We start from the raw sequence: 21016 nt of genomic DNA, 5'->3' as shown, positions 1-21016 counted from the left end.
GACCCTGAGCACTATGGGACTCAACATCTTAGATCACAAGTACCCTAGAACTTAGAACTACTTAAACCTAAGCAACCTAAGGACTTCACACAAACCCATGCCCGAGGCAGGATTCGAACCTGCGACCGTAGCAGTCCCGCGGTTCCGGAGTCAAAATAAATAAATAAATAAAATAAAAACCCGTTTAAATGGCTCTAAGCACTATGGTACTTAACATCTGAGGTCATTAGTCCACTAGACTTAGAACTCCTTAAACCTAACTAACCTAATGATATCACACACATCCATGCGCGAGGCAGGATTCGAACTTGCGACCGTAGCAGCAGCGTGGTTCCGGACTGAAGCCCCTAGAACCGCTCACTGCCGGCACAACGTCGTCAGTTACGATTCCAGTGGACAATCGATCATTAAATTTGGACCGTGGATTAGTTGAAATGCGTCGACTGGTCGAATGAATCACAATGCGCTGTTACACCAGTTTGATAGACCTGTCCGAATAGACCGTCACCCCGGCAAACGGCTGCTCAAAATATGCACCGCGTCACAGGCGTAGGTAGAGTTTTGCTCTACCAAAACTACGTTTCTGTAGTTTTGGTACTGTACATAAAAGGCGTAGTAGACTGTGCGATTGGCGGCCGAATAGGGAGCATTGGTAGGGAAAGGAAGATAAATGAAACTGTGAGAGAGAAAGTGTGATCTGACGAGTTCTCTTTATTTTTTGTTTCCTTTACACTTAATTAGAACCGCACATCGTTCAGTGTTACTCTATTGTATATTTTATGTCTTTACAAAGTAAAAGTTTGTTTTATAAGTAACAAAAATTAATTGACAGCGCATTTTCTGCGTTCTTATGTAACCAAAGCAATTACGTTTGATGCAAGTACAGTTTACGCGCACAAATATTACAAAAACTATACTACTAGTATCATTATTTTTCATTCAATAGAATGTGCTTCATCATGAACAAAGTCAAGAGTTTTCTGTTATTTCTGGAGAGTTGAATGAGCTATGAGCTATGAATGGCAGAAGCATATTTTATATACGCTCGACGAAGTACTGAAACAATATTCGTCAAGTTTTGTTTGCGTTTGCTTTTTTTAATTTTACATTTTTCTAAGGGAACTGCGCTTTCTAGCGCTATATGGAAATCAGTACTTTCTTTTTTGTTTTTGCTACAACATCCATTTGTTTCACGTTACAAATCCACAGTTTTGAATAAAATCTAAACTGAACATTGACAATTTCAGTTTTGGTATAAATACTGTTTTCTCTAAGAAACAGAGAGGAGGATATTTATGTATAACGAAAGTATTCCGGAAGTTAGGTGGCCCCTTATATATCCTCACTCAAGTTCTAGACTGTTGACCGCTTCCAGTTTCTGGAGGAATCTAGTAAGCCACTGGTCGCATACGCAAACAAAGTGATCGAAATGAGGTAACAACTGATAGGTGGGCAACACATCTCACGTCTAGGTAATGCGATAACGATCTTAATTGACCAAGTCTACTACGGAATCTATCGCAGTCCAGGCTTCATTTTGATAGTCTACGTTACCTCTACAACTCCATGCCTTGGCCAGTGGGGAGTGCTGTTATGCGATGGCCCGAATTCAACTGATTTTCAATGGATTCACTGGTAGTCTTCGAAGCCACCATAACAGCTGTGAACTACATGAAAATTATTATTGACCACATGCATTTCTTCATGTTTGATGTCTTCCACCCGGCCGCTGTGGCCGAGCGTTTCTAGGTGCTTCAGTCCGGAACCGCGCTGCTGCTACGGTCGCAAGTTGTAATCCTGCCTCGGGCATGAATGTCTGTGATGTCCTTAGATTAGTTAGGTTTAAGTAGTTCTGAGTCTACGGGACTGATGACCTCAGATGTCAGGTCCCATAGTGGTTAGAGCAATATGAACCATTTGAATTTGATGTCTTCCACGATTACGACAGCATCGTTCAGCAAGACTAATGAAAGGGTATCGACGGTGGAGTCGTGCTAAAGTGATTTGAAGAACGCTGTAGTGAACTCACTTTGTTGACATGGCCATCATATTCACCTGACGTGAAACCAATGGAACACATTTGGAACGCTATCGGACACCATCTCCAGGATCACAAGCCAGCGTTACGTAATTTACGAAAATGCTTGTCCTGTGTGTAATCATCTGGCGCCACATACCTCCGGATAAGTAAAAGGTTATGTTGAAACCATACTAAACAGAATTGCTGCTGTATTGCGTTTTGTATGTGGACTCATATATTAATAAGCAGGTGGTCACAATAGTTCGGTATATTAGTATATTCCTGTCTACAGGGTGAAAAGTATTTAAACCGACAAACTCTGGGAGGTTGTAGGGGACATCATAACAAATATTTTTCCCTAATGTCTTTTTCCCTATGAGGATTATTTAAACCGGTGGAGGCCGTATTACGCTCTTCAGCTGTTAGAGGTCGTATTACGATCTTCAGTTCAAAAAATGGCTCTGAACACTATGGGACTTAACTTCTGAGGTCATCAGTCCCCTAGAACTTAGAACTACTTAAACCTAACTAACCTACGGACATACCGCGCGACTGCTACGGTCGCAGGTTCCAATCCTGCCTCGGGCATGGATGTGTGTGATGTCCTTAGGTTGGTTAGGTTTAAGTAGTTCTAGGTTCTAGGGGACTGATGACCACAGCTGTTAAGTCCCATAGTGCTCAGAGCCATTTTGAACCTACGGACATCACATACATCCATGTCCGAGGCAGGATTCGAAAATGCGAACGTAGCGGTCGCACGGTTCCAGACTGTAGCGCCTAGAACCGCTCGGGCACTTCGGCCGGCGATCTTCAGTTGTTATAGTGCGTATTACGCCTTTCAGTTGTAGGCAACTGCTGTCCACCAGTGTAGTAGTGGATTGTCTCTGTTTACTAATGGAGCGATACACCTGGAGTGAATACACTGATATGGATGGTGCGTACCACGTAGCACACCACAACGGACGAGCTGCACAGCGGGTTTATCAACAACAATATCCTAATCACCGTATCCAGCATCATACGACCTTTGCTGCTGTGTACCAACGTCTGCGTGAGACAGGGTCATTTAGCAGATTACCTGGACAGGAACGCCATCGCTCGGTAAGAGCGCTGCAATTTGACGAAGCAGTCCTGCAGCATGTGGAGCGGGATCCTTCAATCAGCACTCGTGCAATAGCACTTAACATGGTGACGAATCAGACGAATGTAAGAACTGTCCTTCGAGAGCAATTGTTACTTCCATTTCACTTACAGCGTGTCCACAACCTGGAACCAATTGATTATCCACCCAGAACTCAGTTTTCACAGTAGTACCTGGAACAGTGTGAAATGAATCCTACATTTCTATCCTCTGTGTTTTTTACCGGTGAAGGAATGTTCGGTCGTGATGGAGTCTTCAATATCCACAATTAGCATGTATGGAGTGAGGATAACCCACATGCCAGAGTCACTAGCGCTCATTCGTTAATGCGTGGATCGGTGTTGTTTGGGACAGTTTAATTGGGCCTTATCTGCTACCTAGGCCATTAAATGGCGAGCGCTATTACAATTTTCTCGCCAGAGCATTGCCAGAACTGTTGGAAGACGTCCCGCTCCCTACAAGACAGCGCAAGTGGTTACAACATGACGGGGCGCCGGCACATTTCAGTCGTCGTGTGCGTCGATTCCTAGACCGACGGTTCCCAGAAACGTGGATTGGCAGAGGTGATTCTGTACTATGGCCTGCTCGATCCCCAGTTATGTCCCCTTTGGACTTTTTTGTGTGGGGAGAGATGCGCAACCTTGTTTACGCAACTCCTGTTGCATCAGAGAAGGGTCTGGTTGCCTGGATAGTAGCAGCAGCAGGAACAATTCAGGATACTCCTGGGGTTTTTGCCCGTGTCAGACAGAACATGATCTGACGGTGTAACCTTTGGCCGGCCGGTGTGGCCAAGCGGTTCTCGGCGCTTCAGTCTGGAACTGCGCGACCGATAAGGTCGCAGGTTCGAATCCTGCCTCAGGCATGGACGTGAGTGATGTCCTTAGATTAGTTAGGTTTAAGTAGTTCTAAGTTCTAGAGGACTGATGACCTCAGAAGTTAGTCTCATAGTGCTCAGAGACATTTGAACCATTTGGTGTAACCTTCGTTTACGTGTCAATAGAGGCATTTTTGGAAATCTACTGTGATTGAAATTAGGTTGCGTTAATGTGTTATCTCTTGGTCATAAAAAAATGGAAAAGTGCTTGTTAGTTTAATTAATTTGCAGCCAGAGAAATCTTCCTCTACCGGTTTAAATACTGCTCGTGGGAAAAAGTGACATTAGTGAAAAATATTTTTTTTGATGTCCCCTACAACCTCCCAGAGTTTGTCGTTTTAAATACGTTTTACCCTGTACGTAATATGTACACTGTTGCTGGCTTTCAGTAATAGTATCACTACCAAATTATAAGTTTGTATGTTATCACAAAGTTATGTACGAAAGAGGGTTTGCTGACATCCGAGAAAATGCACTTGCTGCTGCGACGAGAATATGGGAAACGACAGTAAAAATTTGGTAATTTTTTAGGTAATTTCTCGTGGAAAACTGCGGTTTACCTAAAAGTACTTGAAAAATGGGCATAACAGTCACTAGTGCAAAAACATTTATTTCGATGGTAACCGGTTTTGACCATACTCACTCATACCACGATGGTAGGCGGTGACGGTGAATGGAGTGGTTGTTGGCGTTCGTGGATTTTAAATAAGCCCACCGCCTTGCCTACTTTCAAGTTACGGGAGTATGAGGATGGGCACTCAGTCACCGAAACGGGTTACCATTGAAATTTATGTTTTTGCGGTCGAAACTATTTGTGTCCATTTTCAAATGAACAAGTTTATTTTAGAGAAACATTTTAGCGTTGCCATGTGACGACAATAACTCAACTGCGACGTTTAAATTAAATAGTATAGAGTAAAGATTAGTAACTATCTCAGGAATAAGTGGCATGGAACCACTCCCAGTAATTAGCACAGGTAGTTGCTACACCGCTGCAGCCCCCTGTTTCGTTCGCCGCACACGGCACAACGTGGAGATACCCCACCGTTACGCGAAGTCACGGACTCAGCGTCGTTAAAGAGTGCTGAGGGCCGCCGAAGAGTTAGCCAGCGCGGCACCAAAGTTGCTCCTGGCGACGCATCTTCCTCGTCCGCCGCCCAGAGTTACCCAACTCCGACGCTGCAGGGCATCGGGCGACCCGCTGATACAGCCCGTCCTCCCACCAACTTGGCGGCTACTTTTCCCTCCACACCTCGCCGGCACATAGGTGCCGAACTGCGAATATACACTCGCTCAACACCGACCAGAGTTGTGCTCGAAGGCACAGCCTGGTGGACAGACGATAAGCATGCAAGGGAAATTTATGTTCAGTCAGCCATTCACAGCGTGATTTATAGACTTGTATTCTGATTATAGGTTTGACAACCTGACCACTTCAGATTAGTATGAATTACATATTGTAGTTAATGATGGTTTAAAATAAGTTAATGGAAACAAATGACATTTTAAAAGTTCTGTTTCTTTGTAACTGTAAGCTCACCGGAGGAAGTATTATTTGCTCTCTCAACATACCTCACTGGTCACTTAGAATACCTGTAGATGATGTAAAAACGTACCTAGCTGTCACGAGAACTTCCACAACTCATATACATCACGGCAATGAACTGATGTGTATGTGCCAGTTCGTCGTATAGAATTGGAAGGGGTTTCTTTCAATAAAATGATGATTAGGGACCCTAGGCGTGTCAGCCAAATGTCGGGTTTTTTCAACAATAATGCTTTTACTTGTTCACTGTGCCTACTGGATTGGGTCGTTGGCTCTGGCTGAAGTCCTGTTATGAGACCCAACCTGTTAATTAAAACTGCCCCTTCACTAATTTTGATTAATATTTAATAAATAAATAGTGCTCAGGGAACTGATCACTACTAAACAAACAAGGATAGCATTGAACACATTTATTGAACAACAATCTGCCTAATATCAAACTGAACAACGACATTCATTTATAAGTGATAAAATTAAGCTAGTAATGGCAATGGCCCTTAAATTCCAAAACTAACTCTTAAGGTCGGAAACGCATCTGTAGTTATTTTCACCTCTCTCCCCTTGTCAGACGGCACAAAATACGACAGAGATACCTACTGCAATTAACAAATTCTCAGTAATAGCGTGGCTGGAAAACTAAGCTCTGGTAATCACAGGCGTGCGTAATATCGGATTAAATGCCGAAACTGAGCATCACGTTACCAAATGCAGAATCGTGGACAGGTCAGCAAGCTGCCGATGGCGTCTGCGTCCTCGAGGAGCCTCAATTGCAACAAAAATGAATTTATTTTCGCGTACAGGATTCTCATCGTAAACTACTATTCAAAAGCTAATTCTGCTTTCTTTCCAATCGTCTTGCACTCGTTAAGACAAGACTCACCAGCCCAAAGGCGGAATCCAGTAACGTCTTTAATACAGTGTGGCTCAAGGAAATTGCTCTGCTCCTGTATGCTTCCTGTGAGGCATTATTCCCAACCGTAATTAGCGGAATCAGCCCGTCTCTAACAGTAAAACGTAACAGTGCCCCTAACTGAATACTAGTTTCAGTTGCAGCTGGCAGACTTATTCAAAGTTCTGCACAGCACACTGAAAAGAATTTACTCTCCTATAGCAGAGCCGAAAGCATGACGTCCGCTCGCTGCAGGAGCTAAGACGCTTCTCTTCGACAACAGCTCCAAAAGCTTCCCTCTGCAAAAATCAGCACCCCCATGCTATTTTTCGAGCTGGCCAATCCCGTGACTCTAGACCAGCACAGTTCACTCCCACTATTATTTCCTGGCTTGTTCCAGCCAATTAAAACATTCTGAGCCTTACTGCGCCTAGAATGTTCCGGAACAAACTGAAACTCCGTTCAAAATTGAGCCCACCAATCGCGTCTCTCTGTTCGCCCTTGCGCAGGAAAAGGTCATTGCACTAGCTTAACCGCGTTTCTTAGAAAGCCCCAGAAAACGTTAAGATTCGCGGGAAGGCTGCCTTGGGCGCCAGCTCATCTCGACATAGTGGCGTCGCCGTAACGCCCAGCGCCAACGAGGCGCCGTCCCTTGAAGGCCTGCCTCTGTTGGCGCCGTCCCTTGAAGGCCTGCCTCTGTTGTCCGCACAATGGGTACCTGCTCCGGCGGCTCGTCTCCCCCAGTGGGACGCTTTCGCATGCCGACTCGTAATGGTCGGTTGTAAACTTCCGCACCCCTCTGCTCTGCCTTTGAGCAGTGCCGCTCGTCCGCTCCAGCCAAACTCCGTGAAAATATCACCTGAATCCCGACTTCATGCAACATGCGAATTTCTTGAAGTTAATACGCGTCTTATGCCGTCTGATACTCCCTATATTAATTTCAATTGGCTGATTGCCTGATAAATAACATAATAACCGATATCTAACTTATCTTTGCAACAATTATTATATTACAGTAAGGTGCAAAATACTGCTACCTTACACAATCAGTGATGTAACGTGGATCGAAGTGGAACCTGACAGTCTGATAGAAATGTATGTTTTATGTTGAAATGTGCCCTTGAATGAAGTTACTCGATTTGTTGATGTATCAACGGAAACAGACGAACGTATCTACAAGGAATGGTATACTACTCACTGTCATGGCATAAGAACAGTGGATGTTAAAAGGACCTGACAGAGAAGCGTGTCACACCTTGTCAATAACAATCAGTTTCAGGTCCAATAATGGCAATGAATGCAGGTCCATATCAACTAGTTTGCCTGTGAACATACAGAATGGAATCACTTGCACATTTGGAGCCAAGTACTTTACTGAAGGCCATTGTTCACACTGATATCTAAAGCAGCACGACTCCAGTGGGCAAAATGTGGTACAGTCCAAAGATAGCCGTTTCACATCAAAATCTCCAGCGTAGATTGATACCACAGACATTAGCGTCGACATGCGCGAGGCGCTCCAGAAGACCACGCATCCTCTCAGCAACAGCAGTGCCCTCACAATGAGGTCAATATACACGTGGTCTTGAGCCAACTAGAGCTCTACCCAGTTCGGGACCTCAGCTGCAGCAGTCAGTATCATCGTCTAAAATCAGTGAGTCGTTGAAGTTTTGGAACTTGTAGTGTTGTTAATGTTGAACTTATACCTCAAGAGAGGAGTCTGTTAATTTGGGCATCAAGTGATGCTTTTTGAGTCAATGTCAGCTGTGTATTATAGAGTACTCTAGTAGCAAAGAACTGTGTCGAAGTTGAGGAAATCTTTTGTTCATTTATGTAACAAAGTACACCAATATTTCTTGTTTTTGAATTTGATGAGCCTTATCCCAGAGCAGAACTTACAGTTGTGGCCCGGTGACTGTAGTTTCTTCTAGTCATAACACGAAACAACACAGGAACTGGTCAGCAGATGACTTTGGATGTGTAGTATGTTCCAGTGAGTCACGATTTTCCTTATTCTCAAATGATAAAAAGCATCGAGTATATCGATATCCCAAAAACTCATTTGACTCACAATCTGTGGAGAATGTAGTTCAGGCCGGAGATGGCCATTCGATGTTTTGGTTTGTTTTTCTTACCGTAACTTCGACCAGCCCATCCAGGTTACCGTCAACATCAACCAGGATGTGACAGAAATACTCTTTTCTCTACATCCTCACGGTTAGTGTACTGTGAACATTCCCATCTTCCAAAGTGACAAAAGCCATGTTTGCTAAGCTACACGCATACAATCCAAGTTTGCCAAACACACAGGCAGCCATTGTCACTTCGACTGACGTACGTAATCCACAGAAGGTAGGTATGACTACGCGGAACAGGAGATGAGACATAGCAACCTACATCTGTGCAGACTAGTAAATGTATATGTATGATAATCAAAAAATGTGTGTGAAATCTTATGGGACTTAACTGCTAAGGTCATCAGTCCCTAAGCTTATCCTAAAGACAAACACACACACCCGTGCCCGAGGGAGGACTCGAACCTCCACCGGGATCAGCCGCACGGTCCATGACTGGAGCGTCTTCAGACAGCTCGGCTAATCCCGCGCGGCGTATGATAATCAACGAGTGCTTGAATTACGTAACGCGTACCTGTAGCTAATTGTGGGTCCTCTACTTCGGATACCGGCTGTGTTAGCGTATTGTGTCCTAGTGGTTTGTTTTGATACCGATGTTACAGGTCAGATAGAATTTGGAAGTATCGTATACTAAATAAAATTATAAGTATTTATAGACGTTATGCCATGAACCCATATCAATTCAGACTTTTTATTTCGTATATGTGACAATTATTTTTAAGACAATTTTGATACCGGAAAAGTTCTTCATATTCAACAACGCTATGTGGACATTTACCTTTTGTTTTCCTTCAGTTTCGAAGTGTATTTAAATGTCGTGGATGGTGTTGAAAGCGATAAGCGCAGGTCTTTCTGGTACCTGTAATGCCTCTAGTCCAGGGTAGTGAAACTCTTTTTCACCAACCACCTACTTCTGTATATTTGTTAGTTGTATAATTTTCAACATCGCAAAGTTCCACAGCAGTGGTGATTTATGAGGTAGGAAAATAACTTAACCTTATAAAATTTGTAAAGCAGAATTACAGCAAGTTAAAGCACATAATAATAAGTACTTGTCAAATATTTTATATCCAAATTTTATGAAAAGTTAATGAAAATGTTTTTAAAATCCGTACTGTCTGCCGCCCACCACAAGAGCTTGATCTCTCACAATGGGTGGTAGGGACCAGGCTGACTACCACTGCTCTAGACGAACACTGCTTTATGCTTAGCATCAGGAAGCGAGGACCTGCAGCTGGATTTCTGCCAATGTCTTCCTATGGCTTGTCGATGATACATCAATGAAAGTGTCTCCAATGTACGAAAGAATATCGTCAATAGCAATTTAGTAATGAATGTCAATAGATACTGATGATTATTTAATGAAGGAATCGGCGAATTGGCAGTTAGAAGAACATCGAGAAATTATCGATTGGGATGGGCAGCATATATAACTCATAAAGTTTTGTAAGTGAAGCCGAGCAGTAGAAGCAAAGGAAGAGATTGAAGGATTGTATCATTTATTCGCCGCAAGTGTTCCAATCTCTGCTCCCCCCCCTCCCCCCCTTACAGTTTTTACACTCTACAGTTCCTTCTAGCGGACATTATTATCTGCTGCCTTAACATGTGTTCTACCATTCTACCTCTTCTTATTGTCACTGCTTTCCGTACAGTCCTTTCTTCACCGGAGAACCTCTTCGTCCCTTAAACCAGATTTTAAACGTTCTTCTGCAGTACCACGTCACAAACGGTTCGGCTCTCTCCTGTTCCAGCTTTCCCACTGTCCATGTTTCAGCACCACGCAACCCTGTGCTCCAAACGTACTTTTTTATAAATTTCTTCCTCAGATTTATTCCTACATTTGATACCAGTAGACTTCTCTTGGCCAGGAATGCCGTCCTCGCCATGTGATAATCTGCTTCTTATGTCCTTCTTACTTCGACCGTCATGGGCGTTTTGGTTGCATTGACAGCAGAATTTCTATGTATAGTTTACTTCCTAATCACCAATTTTGATGTTAAGTTTCTCGCTATTCTCATTTCTGCTACTTCTAACTACTTTTGGATTATTGGGGTTTACTCTCAAACCACATTCTGTACTCATTAGACCATTCAATTCAACAACTCCTGCAGTTGTTCTTCACGTTTACCGAGCTTGTTCCTATTTCTCTCAGAACTTTGAACAACTTTCAACATTACCAACTGTAATAAGCTTATTCATATGAGCGTATCGTATGAGCATATCTTGATTTTTCCTCAGTTTTGCTTCCATTATCAAGCACAAAGTCAGGCCGGCCTCTTGGTGCCTTTACATTTCCCAACGCTAAACTGATTGTCATCTAGGAGATCCTCAATTTTCTTTTCAATTCTTCTGTGTATGTTTCTTGTCATGAACTTGGATGCGTGAGACGTAAAGCGGATGGCGAGTTTTCGCATCTATGTGTGCTGTTGCTATCTTCGGAACAGTGTGGATGATATTTTTCCGAAAGTCTAATGGTACATTTCCAGTCTGATAGATTCTACGCAACAAGCTGAGTAGCTGGAATCTTCCAATGTCTCCGTGTGTTTTCCAGGTGACCTGAAATTCTGCCACACCTCAGCTCTCTTTGATAAGGCAGTCTGCAGAGTGAAGATGACTACAAATGACGCAAGTCCTTTTTTGAGTCATCAGTCTTCTGGCCGGTTTAACGCGGCCCGTCACGAATTCCTCTCCTGTGCCAACCCGTCATCTCAGAGGAGCACTTGCAACCTACGACCTCAATTATTTGCCGGATGTATTCCAATTTATCTCTTTTTCTACAGTTTTTTTTCCCTCTACAGCACCCACTAGTGCCATGAAAGTCATTCTCTGATATCTTAATAAACATCCAGTCATCCCGTCCCTTCTCCGTGTCGGTGTTTTCCACAAATTCGTTTCCTCCTCATTCTTCCCCTTATCAGTCCACCTAATTTTCAACATTCGTCTGTCATGATGAGACGTCCAAGGAGTAGTTTCCATTGTACCTGATGGAGTTGAAGAGGATATAAACTGTAGGAGAAGGCAGAAATTGGAATACATCCAACATATAATAAAGGGCACAGGTGACGAATCTGTAGTGAGCCACATCACTCCAGGCCTGATAACCCAAGAAAAGAGTGGAAGGAGGAAGGGGCAGAGAACATAAATCAGGATACTCTAATTTCCACTGTCGATCTCCTAAATAGGTGTTTAGTGCCTTACCCTTGCTTCACCTCGCTCTTTACCTCACTGTTACGAGATATTTGAGCACTTCTGCAAGACAGCTGATGTATTCTACACAAAACTCTCAGTTAGCTACTTACGGCGGATGTATGAATTTCTTCAACATTACGAGATCTTGTCTGTAGGCGTATCATCAGAAGCGATGAAATGATGGCCCCTCTAACTATTAGAGAGACCTTTTCAGGTTATTTGTTGCAAAATAATGCGTTTTTAATAACATAATACAACTTATTTTGCCTAAGTAGAACCATCTTCAGATATATCGAATTCAAAATATACGTAAGTAGTTTATGAAAGTAATTACACTCCTGGAAATGGAAGAAAGAACACATTGACACCGGTGTGTCAGACCCACCATACTTGCTCCGGACACTGCGAGACGGCTGTACAAGCAATGATCACACGCACGGCACAGCGGACACACCAGGAACCGCGGTGTTGGCCGTCGAATGGCGCTAGCTGCGCAGCATTTGTGCACCGCCGCCGTCAGTGTCAGCCAGTTTGCCGTGCCATACGGAGCTCCATCGCAGTCTTTAACACTAGTAGCATGCCGCGACAGCGTGGACGTGAACCGTATGTGCAGTTGACGGACTTTGAGCGAGGGCGTATAGTGGGCATGCGGGAGGCCGGGTGGACGTACCGCCGAATTGCTCAACACGTGGGGCGTGAGGTCTCCACAGTACATCGATGTTGTCGCCAGTGGTCGGCGGAAGGTGCACGTGCCCGTCGACCTGGGACCGGACCGCAGCGACGCACGGATGCACGCCAAGACCGTAGGATCCTACGCAGTGCCGTAGGGGACCACACCGCCACTTCCCAGCAAATTAGGGACACTGTTGCTCCTGGGGTATCGGCGAGGACCATTCGCAACCGTCTCCATGAAGCTGGGCTACGGTCCCGCACACCGTTAGGCCGTCTTCCGCTCACGCCCCAACATCGTGCAGCCCGCCTCCAGTGGTGTCGCGACAGGCGTGAATGGAGGGACGAATGGAGACGTGTCGTCTTCAGCGATGAGAGTCGCTTCTGCCTTGATGCCAATGATGGTCGTATGCGTGTTTGGCGCCGTGCAGGTGAGCGCCACAATCAGGACTGCATACGACCGAGGCACACAGGGCCAACACCCGGCATCATGGTGTGGGGAGCGATCTCCTACACTGGCCGTACACCACTGGTGATCGTCGAGGGGACACTGAATAGTGCACGGTACATCCAAACCGTCATCGAACCCATCGTTCTACCATTCCTAGACCGGCAAGGGAACTTGCTGTTCCAACAGGACAATGCACGTCCGCATGTATCCCGTGCCACCCAACGTGCTCTAGAAGGTGTAAGTCAACTGCCCTGGCCATCAAGATCTCCGGATCTGTCCCCCATTGAGCATGTTTGGGACTGGATGAAGCGTCGTCTCACGCGGTCTGCACGTCCAGCACGAACGCTGGTCCAACTGAGGCGCCAGGTGGAAATGGCATGGCAAGCCGTTCCACAGGACTACATCCAGCATCTCTACGATCGTCTCCATGGGAGAATAGCAGCCTGCATTGCTGCGAAAGGTGGATATACACTGTACTAGTGCCGACATTGTGCATGCTCTGTTGCCTGTGTCTATGTGCCTGTGGTTCTGTCAGTGTGATCATGTGATGTATCTGACCCCAGGAATGTGTCAATAAAGTTTCCCCTTCCTGGGACAATGAATTCACGGTGTTCTTATTTCAATTTCCAGGAGTGTATTTGTACGTATATTAAAATGATTTTCTTTTGTAGTATGAGTACCACTAAATGTACCAGTCTAAGAACATTGGGCGGGTAACTTGTCGCTAACTGCTTTAAAAGTAGGTGTGGTCCTCCAGGACCCTAAGGTATGTTGTTGAAGGTACGTTAAGGAGGCCAGTCAGAAATGGCTAGACGCGGTAACTACTTCTTCAAGACCTCATCTAATACGTTAGGTACGGGAGAGCCTTGCACCTTGGTATACGTTTCAGCTTTTGCCTCTATCCAGTTCTGGAAAAGAAGTTTTATATATTTTTTCATTCCATTTTTAAATGATGATATTCACTTTTTGAGTGGTGCAATATTTTCTGAAACTACAAAAATTATCCGGAATATTATAGTTTTTTCAACTGTGAAAACATGTTCCAAGGTATATTTTGGTCTTATAACTAGGAATAAATAAGATATTGCAATTTTAATGCATTATTATAAAGCAAATCTTGCTAATACTGTATTTAGTCGTCTATCTGTTACCCTGTTACTCTACGACACACAAATAACCGGTAAGTGAAATGAAATAAATAAAAAAACAGTTAAACATTTTGAAACTGAAAATACTGGAAAGTAACACGAATTTCCATTTTCAAGAGAGTTGTTTAGACTTGAACGTAACAATACGTCAGTAAATATTTAACAATATATTCCAAAATGATTCAATATTTTATAGGCCACTCAAATGTGTAGAACATGAAATATTTACAAACGCTGTCCAAAACAAAGCTTCATGCACAACATCAACGGAAACTATAAAAAATGGTGGACACTGATTATGGTGGTGTCTAGTGCGCATTCCTTCATGTGATCCTAAAATCAGTAACTTTACTGAAGTACTGACCAAAAAACTTTACTTGCTTCTATCTACTCTATACACTTGGTACGATATTCTCCCCTACGACCGTTACATATTTCATGTCATAGTTTCACAGCTGTTTCTTGATACTGATGAGACTGACATTCTTTCATAAGTTATGTTGTTTTGTCACACGCATTTTACAGCTATTGGAAGTGTTATGGAATCTGAGCTAATGCGGTTATTGGAATTTATAAATGTTGAATGTCTTTATGTAACTGAAAAGAGGTTGAATGATTTATAGAGACGTTTCTTCTACAGAGAGCGACACTTCTTTGAGATTTAAATAAATATTTGTTTTCATGAACCAAGTTTATATGCTCCTGGCTCAATACTGCCATTTCTGAACTTCTTTCGTTTCTGAGCAGTAATAAGTAAGCGCACTGAAGGCGAAGAGAAACATGTAGTCAGAATGTTGCTCTCAAGTGCAGATACCTTGAATCAAAGGCCACATTTGGTTGCATAAACGGCTCACGTTTGTAGTAATCAGAAGGCTGGAGCAAGAAACTAATTGAACCCCTTGAGAGACTAATATGATATTTGATGCCTTGTGGTCCTTTTAAGAAAACTGTCCACCAACGACATCAAGCAGCTCGTCTGTTGTTTGTATATAACTTTCTCAGTGAAGACGTTTGATGGCTCAAATGGCTCTGAGCACTATGGGACTTAACAACTGAGGTCGTCAGTCCCTAGACTTAGAGCTACTTAAACCTAACTAACCTAAGGACATCACACACATATATGCCCGTGGCAGGATTCGAAACTGCGACTTTAGCAACCGCGCGGTTCCAGAGTGAAGCGCCTCGAACCGCTCGGCCACAGCGGCCGGCTGAGGACGTTTGACATGAAACGTCTATATCTACCTTTAAACATCGCAAGACATCTCAAGGTGTGTTGCGGAAGAGATTTTGTGTACCACTTTCACTTCTCCATGTTGCTGTTCGCCTCCTTAGCTGAGTGGTCAACGCATCTGAGTGCAATGCAGCGGGCCCGGGTTCAGTTTCCATCTAACTCGGAGTGTTTCCCCGCTCTGGAACTGGGTATTGTCCCCATCACCATTTCGTCATCATCGACACGCTACTCACAGAATGCGGCGTCAGCTGAAAAGACTTTAAACTCGACGACCGATCTTCCCCAGGTAGGGATTCCGGCCATCACTGCCATACGATTATTTCATTTCCCCGATCCTGTCTCAGCCGCTAATGGTTTGAGGGAAGAACGATTTCAGTCAGGCTTCCGCGTGTGCTATAATCTCTCTAATTTCCCTTCATGGTCCTTCCACGAGATTTACACTTCAGAATCAAAGAAACTGGTGCACCTGCCTACTATCGAGTAGGGCGCCCGCGACAACGCAGAAGTGCCGCAACACAACGTAGCACAGACCCGAGAAATATCTAAAGTAGTGCTGGAGTGAACTGACACCATGAATCCTGCAGAGAGTAAGAGTACGAGGGCGTGGAGATCTCTTCAGAACAGCAGATTTCAAGGCATCCCACATATGCTCAATAATGTTTATGCCTGGGGAGTTTGGTGACGAACGGAAGTATTTAAACTCAGAAGAGTGTTCCTGGAGCCACTTTGTAGGAATTCTGGACGTATGGGATCTCATTGTCCTGCATCAATTGCCCAGGTCGGTCGCAATGCACAATGGACATGAACGGATGCAGTGATGAGACAGGATGCTTATGTGCGTGTCGCCTGCCAGAGCTGTATCTAGACGTATCAGGGGTCCCATACCGCTCCAGCTGCATACATCCCACATCATTACAGCCTGAACAGTACCCTACTGACATGCAGGGTCCATGGAATCATAAGGTGGTCGCCATATCCGTACACGTCCATCCGCTCGATACAATTTGAAACGAGACCCGTCCGACCAGGTAACGTGTCTCCAGTCATCAACAGTCCAATGTCGGTGTTGACGGGCCCAGACGAGGCGTACAGCTTTGTGTCGTGCAGTCATCGAGGGTACAGGAGTCGGTCTTCTTCTCCGAAAGCCTATAAAGATGATGTTTCGTTGAATGGTTCTCACGCTGACACTTGTTGATGGCCTAACATTGATATGTGCAGGAATATGCGGAAGGATTGCTCTTCTGTCACGTTGAACGATTCTCTTCAGTCGTCGTTAGTCCGGTTCTTGTAGAATCTTTTTCCTGCCGCCGCGTTGTCGGAGATTTGATGTTTTACAGGATCACTGATATTCACGGTACACTCGTGAAATAGTCGTTCGGGGAAATCCCCACTTCATCGCTATCTTTCGGAGATACTGTGTCCAATCGCTCATGCGCCGGCTATGACACCACGTTCAGACTCACTTACATCTTGATAACCTGCGATTGTAGCACCAGTAACCGATATAACAACTGCGCCTGACAGTTGTCTTATAAAGGCGTTGCCGACCGCAGGCTTTTTACATATCTCTGTATTCGAATAGGCATGCCTACATCAGTTTCTTTGACGCTTCAGTGTACATAGGGGAGCGTGGGCGTAGGGGGGAGGGGGGCACAGTATATTGGTTGACCCTTTCTAGAAACATAACATCTTGGGGGGAGGGGCGGGGGAAGCTATACCTGTGGGTATTGAGCATTTTTAATGTTTTGGAAGACGATTGGCGACTTTTAAGTAGCCATAAAAGTGTTCCATTCCCCAACCTGTTAAGAACTTGAATAACACCGGCTTTGAAATCGCTGTCGTGAAAGAATATAGCTAATTTTTTTCTTTCCTTGAAAGTTAAAGGGGCCGCAGTTCTCCTTCAAGCGGGTGTGGGTGCCCTAGAACCACACCTTAGAACCGAGAGCCTCTGTTGCAGCACATGACGCTGGATTTGTCTGAATATTTCCTTGACGTTTCCATGCTTAGTAGATGTACTGTAACAAAACGTTCTGATTTTCATTGAATCTGCTTTATTTCCTCTACATTCTTACCTAATACGAATCCTACACTGACAAGCAATTTCAAATAATCTTCACACGATTGTTTTTTAATTTACCTCCTTCGTGGATGAATTACATTTCCTGACCAATCTTCGAATGAATCAGAGTCTCGCATCTATCTTACCTGCTATTGGTTTGCTGTGGTGGGGTCCACTTTAAATCGCTCCCTACACACACTCATAGAAATTTTATGTGAGTAACTGCTTCTAGTGATTTTTCTGCATCGTGTTAACAATAACGGCTCTCGCAGGCTATTCATGCGCAGTACGGTACATTTGTTAATGCTGAGGGTCATTTGTAGCTGTTTCGATCCTTTACACGGCTTTCAGCATATAGGCACAATTTTCTAGCGTTACGACTTCTCTCTATTTAACAGTATCAACCACGAAATCCTAGTGGAACTTCCGACGTTACCCATTTTCATAAGTTCTGGTAAGTAATTTGTTCGAGTGCGCCAGAAGCTACTATTACGCTCTCCGTTCCGAATGGCATGCTGTATTTTGATAGAAACTTTGCACTGCAATCACACAACTGTTCTGATATTCCGCACGCTCGTATTTTGTTCATTGCTCATTAGGCGGCAGTATGGAACTGTATAGAACGCTATCCGGAAGTATAAGAACACAGCATCAACCTGAGAGCCGCTGTCTGCTGCTTTCTAGGCCTTGTGGGTGAGCTGAGTGAACTACGTATCACAGAAGAGCTGTTTTCGGATGACATGTAGATTCCTACGGATGAGACTCTAGTCACCAGAACTTCCATATTACGCGATCGTAAAACGTGTTCCAGAATGTTGCAAGAATCCATCGTCAAAGTTAAAGGACTATGTATTTGTTCGTCTCTTCGAAGAGCCTTCTTGAAAAGGTAAATGAACTGCCCTTCTTTTCCCAATGATAAGAACCAATTCGCTCCGCCATCAATCTACGACACACTGTTGCTAGAACAGGTGCAATGACATTACATCGTACTGGTAACCCGCCAGGTTCAGTGGCCCTTACTCTGTTGAGCGATTTCAGTTCCATTCCCATCCTCCAGTCGTTTACTTCGATACCTGCCATGTTGACAATAGTGCGACGATTTACAGGAGGAACTGCAATGGTTTCTTTTTTCTTTCTCAGTGAATCATTTTTGGATAAAGGTGTCAACTATTTCGTCTTCCACTTTGTCATCCTTCATTGCAGTGTCATGATACTCACTGAATAACAGGACATCGGCCTTCAACTTATTTATTCATTTACCGTCGAGACCCGAACTTTCTACGACCTTCTCTCAAGTCGGTTGACAGAATTTTACCTTCGAATTCGTTGAACGCTCTACGCTTGTTTCCAGAATGAGATTTTCACTCTGCAGTGGAGTGTGCGCTCATTTGAAACTTCCTGGCAGATTAAAACTATGTGCCGGACCGAGACTCGAACTCATGACCTTAGCCTTTTACGGGCAAGTGCTCTACCAACTGAGCTACCGAAGCAGATAGAAGACGAGGTACTGGTGAAAGTAAAGCTATGAGGACGGGGCGTGAGTCGTGCTTGGGTAGCTCAGTTGGTAGAGCACTTGCCCTTGAAAGGCAGAGGTCCCGAGTTCGAGTCTCGGTCCGCCACACAGTTTTAATCTGCCAGGAAGTTTCATATCAGCTCTACGCATGGCTCTCCTCACGCTAATTTTGGCTTCGTTTGGTTTTTGTTTTCTATGAAGCTCTGGCTACGTTGAAATAGCCAGTGAAGCTTTCTTTGCTCTTCTAGACGCTTTCTATCAGTCCTGTCGAATCACGATGTGTCTTTCCAAACCCGCACAACTTCCATCGTCGCATACAGGGGATGGACAAAAATGAGGGAACACCAAAAGCACAAAACGTTATACACTATTGCTTAATACAGTTTAGCAAACCCGCTGGTACAGATCGTGTACGGTTTTCAAGGGAGTCTTATACCTTTCTTCATGCGAAATAATGGCAAGTCCAAGTCACGATGATGGACGTAGACAGCAATCACAAACGATTCTCTCCAAAATAGACAACAAAAATTAAATGATATTGAGATTTGGTGACTGTTATGATCAGAGGAAATGTGACAAAATCCACGTGTTTATAAAACCAACCCTGCGTGATGCGAACTGTGTGAATTGAGGTTCTGTCATCTTGGAATATAGCATCACCATTCGGGAACAAACATTGTACCGTGGAAAGGACCTGATCAGCCAAAATGGTCACATAATCCTTGGCAGTAACACCATCTTGCAGAGTAACAGTGGACCCCATGGAATACTATGATGTTTGTGCCCAAATTATCAACGAAACCCGCGCCATGTTCATACTCAGGACGTAAATTTGGCCATAAGTTCGAAACCATCTGAAATAAGACCCATCCTATGAAATGACATTCTTACATCGCTCCATAATCCAAGTTTTATGGCTTCGGCACCCCGTTTTGCTGGTACAGTCATTTGGATGAGTGACGAATGGTTTTGTGTTCCAGCTCGCCCGGCAATTGCCTGCTTAAGGAGCTCCCATCATGCTGTTTTGATGTTAACAGGGTTCGCGAGTGGGCCATTAATTCCTCCAGTGACTTTTGCAGCTGTCGTCCTCCTATATATCGCCAAAATTCTCTTCAACGATCGTCTGCCTCCACCATTGAACATACATTTTCGTCGGGGTTGTGGCTTAGTGGAAGATATTTTTCCACTCTCTTTGCGCTCTGTGTAGTGTCCTCCACACGTTGCAAGTGTTTGCTGTGGTCAAGACAGTGTTTTTTGTAGTTGTGAGTGCTTTATACCGGAGCGAAATAAATTCGAACGTAGACATATTATTGTTGCTCGTTTTGTTGGCACTTCCATAACCCTGGCAGCCTAAATGTTTGGTGTTCAAACAGACACCTTATCGAACACCAAACATATAGGCTACCTTGGTTACGGAAGTGGCCACCGTAAAAGCAACAACAGTATGTCTACGTTCGCATTCATTTAGCTCCGGTATAATGCACTCACAACTACAAACAACGCTGTCTTGGCCACGGCAAACATATGCAACGTATGTAGAACGTTGTACAGGTGTCGTTCGTGGTCAAATATAACAGCGCAAGTATTTTATTTTGTCCATTGAAATTCAATACTGTTAGTTCTGGAGGTGAAATTTACATGTTGACTGCTCAGGTGATCTGAAACCTGTTTCTAGTCGCCATTGCTAAACAGAAAGATACTTCTGCATTTCTTTGTATTCTTATTTACAGCCGTGTGCCCCCCATTTACCAATCCCAGTTCTATGGTGAAGGTATGTTCGCCAGCAGCAGATCTAAGACGTTACTTTCACCAGTCGGTTCTCTGATTAACTCCGTAATTTTCGGTTAAGGCATTTAGAATAATTTCACACGGGTCCCAGTCACTACTACCAGCCGTAATCACTTAAGTCTCCCAGCCCGTAGCTGGTAAATTTAAATTTCCAGATACTACAATGACAATGTCAGAAAATTTAAGCGAAACCTTCTTCAAATTGTTTCTCAAACTTTCAACCACTACTGTTCCTTACGCATCGGGTCAGTAAAAGTATCCGCTGACCATGTTCGTTCCAATTTTAGTAGTTATCTTCGTGCAAATAATTTCAAGTTTGGAATCTTTAATAACCTCACAAAATATAATCGTATCTTGTATTGC

General features: G+C 44.1%; 1 non-coding gene across 1 annotated transcript; it reads left to right on the top strand.

Moving 5' to 3' along the window:
- Nucleotides 1-18896: 18896 nt before the first annotated feature.
- Nucleotides 18897-18973, top strand: Trnas-uga (transfer RNA serine (anticodon UGA)). The gene has a single exon. It is a non-coding gene; the product is annotated as a tRNA-Ser (tRNA).
- Nucleotides 18974-21016: the final 2043 nt, after the last annotated feature.

Source organism: Schistocerca cancellata, chromosome 6, assembly GCF_023864275.1.
Source record: "Schistocerca cancellata isolate TAMUIC-IGC-003103 chromosome 6, iqSchCanc2.1, whole genome shotgun sequence".
In the NCBI taxonomy this organism is placed as follows: Eukaryota; Metazoa; Arthropoda; class Insecta; order Orthoptera; family Acrididae; genus Schistocerca; species Schistocerca cancellata.
This window is presented reverse-complemented; position numbering and strand designations above follow the sequence as displayed.